The sequence below is a fragment of the Anopheles stephensi genome, unplaced genomic scaffold (genome assembly GCF_013141755.1).
Source record: "Anopheles stephensi strain Indian unplaced genomic scaffold, UCI_ANSTEP_V1.0 ucontig147, whole genome shotgun sequence".
Lineage (NCBI taxonomy): Eukaryota > Metazoa > Arthropoda > Insecta > Diptera > Culicidae > Anopheles > Anopheles stephensi.
The window spans coordinates 47,657-50,000 of record NW_023405066.1 but is presented as its reverse complement, the minus strand read 5'-3'; the positions used below and the strand labels follow the sequence as shown (position 1 = coordinate 50,000).

Sequence of the window (2,344 nt, the reverse complement as noted above, 5' to 3'; positions counted from 1 at the left end):
CCCCGTGCAATTGGTGATAACCTTATATGCTGTGGTGGATACATCCGTTGGTTGATACTAGAGGTCGAACCGTGCGACTTGACGCGCGCTCGCTCTTCACCCATGCTCACATGTGTGTGTGTGTGTTTAGGTTTGTGTACCATACCTCGTATGTCTCTCTGTGTTAGCACTCTCACTTTCAGCGCCCACGGTCCCGACAAGGATGCGGATCCGAGCACGCCATGCTGCGACAGCCTACCACCCTATGATGGGGTCAGGACGGTCAGTTTGGTTAGAGTGTTGAGATAACTTGGTAGGCACTCAAGGATGTGTGCATCGGTCGGGTTGAGTCGTCCGATGCGCCATATGCGTTCAACGTGTCGATGTTCATGTGTCCTGCAGTTCACATTCTGACGCGCATTTAGCTGCGGTCTTCATCGATCCATGAGCCGAGTGATCCCCTGCCTAGGGTTTAACGTACACACCGAACTAGTTGATGAATGGAACCGAAGTCCATCCATCCATTATACACAAACCAACACACAACTCTGGTTCCCTAGTACCACACTGCAGGCGCCCACGGCCCCGACGGTTGCGGAGCCGAGCACGCCAAAGTGCGACTGTCGATCACCCCTTTGTGACACGACAATCAGTCAGTGTATAAGGTACCCGGTACTGCCAAAGTGTGCGTCTTTACTGACCTTCGCCGAGGCAGTGGTATGTGTATCCCTTTGAAAGAGTTGCTTTCGCTCAACTCTACCAAGTGTGCTACACCATCTTGTGGTTGTAGCGTGCGCGTCAGCATGTGATGCCGACGATGCGTTTGGCAACCTCACTCCCGGACTTGTTTGATGGGTAATGATATGTCCATTATACACAAACCAACACACAACTCTGGTTCCCTAGTACCACACTGCAGGCGCCCACGGCCCCGACGAATGCGGAGCCGAGCACGCCAAAGTGCGACTGTCGATCACCCCGTTGTGACACGACAATCAGTCAGTGTATAAGGTACCCGGTACTACCAAAGTGTGCATCTTTACTGATCTTCGCCGAGGCAGTGGTATGTGTATCCCTTTGAAAGAGTTGCTTTCGCTCAACTCTACCAAGTGTGCTACACCATCTTGTGGTTGTAGCGTGCGCGTCAGCATGTGATGCCGACGATGCGTTTGGCAACCTCACTCCCGGACTTGTTTGATGGGTAATGATATGTCCATTATACACAAACCAACACACAACTCTGGTTCCCTAGTACCACACTGCAGGCGCCCACGGCCCCGACGAATGCGGAGCCGAGCACGCCAAAGTGCGACTGTCGATCACCCCGTTGTGACACGACAATCAGTCAGTGTATAAGGTACCCGGTACTACCAAAGTGTGCATCTTTACTGATCTTCGCCGAGGCAGTGGTATGTGTATCCCTTTGAAAGAGTTGCTTTCGCTCAACTCTACCAAGTGTGCTACACCATCTTGTGGTTGTAGCGTGCGCGTCAGCATGTGATGCCGACGATGCGTTTGGCAACCTCACTCCCGGACTTGTTTGATGGGTAATGATATGTCCATTATACACAAACCAACACACAACTCTGGTTCCCTAGTACCACACTGCAGGCGCCCACGGCCCCGACGGTTGCGGAGCCGAGCACGCCAAAGTGCGACTGTCGATCACCCCGTTGTGACACGACAATCAGTCAGTGTATAAGGTACCCGGTACTACCAAAGTGTGCATCTTTACTGACCTTCGCCGAGGCAGTGGTATGTGTATCCCTTTGAAAGAGTTGGTTTCGCTCAACTCTACCAAGTGTGCTACACCATCTTGTGGTTGTAGCGTGCGCGTCAGCATGTGATGCCGACGATGCGTTTGGCAACCTCACTCTCGGACTTGTTTGATAGGTAATGATATGTCCATTATACACAAACCAACACACAACTCTGGTTCCCTAGTACCACACTGCAGGCGCCCACGGCCCCGACGGTTGCGGAGCCGAGCACGCCAAAGTGCGACTGTCGATCACCCCTTTGTGACACGACAATCAGTCAGTGTATAAGGTACCCGGTACTGCCAAAGTGTGCGTCTTTACTGACCTTCGCCGAGGCAGTGGTATGTGTATCCCTTTGAAAGAGTTGCTTTCGCTCAACTCTACCAAGTGTGCTACACCATCTTGTGGTTGTAGCGTGCGCGTCAGCATGTGATGCCGACGATGCGTTTGGCAACCTCACTCCCGGACTTGTTTGATCGGTAATGATCCTTCCGCAGGTTCACCTACGGAAACCTTGTTACGACTTTTACTTCCTCTAAATCATCAAGTTCGGTCAACTTCGGCCGTGCCAACTGCAGCTCACGAAGGAACCGCGGAAGGTATGC

At 52.4% G+C, this 2,344-nt stretch overlaps 1 non-coding gene across 1 annotated transcript; it reads right to left on the bottom strand.

Annotated features, from left to right (window-relative positions):
• Positions 1-294: 294 nt before the first annotated feature.
• LOC118515389 lies at positions 295-452 on the bottom strand. Its single transcript, XR_004907070.1, has one exon. It is a non-coding gene; the product is annotated as a 5.8S ribosomal RNA (ribosomal RNA).
• Positions 453-2,344: the final 1,892 nt, after the last annotated feature.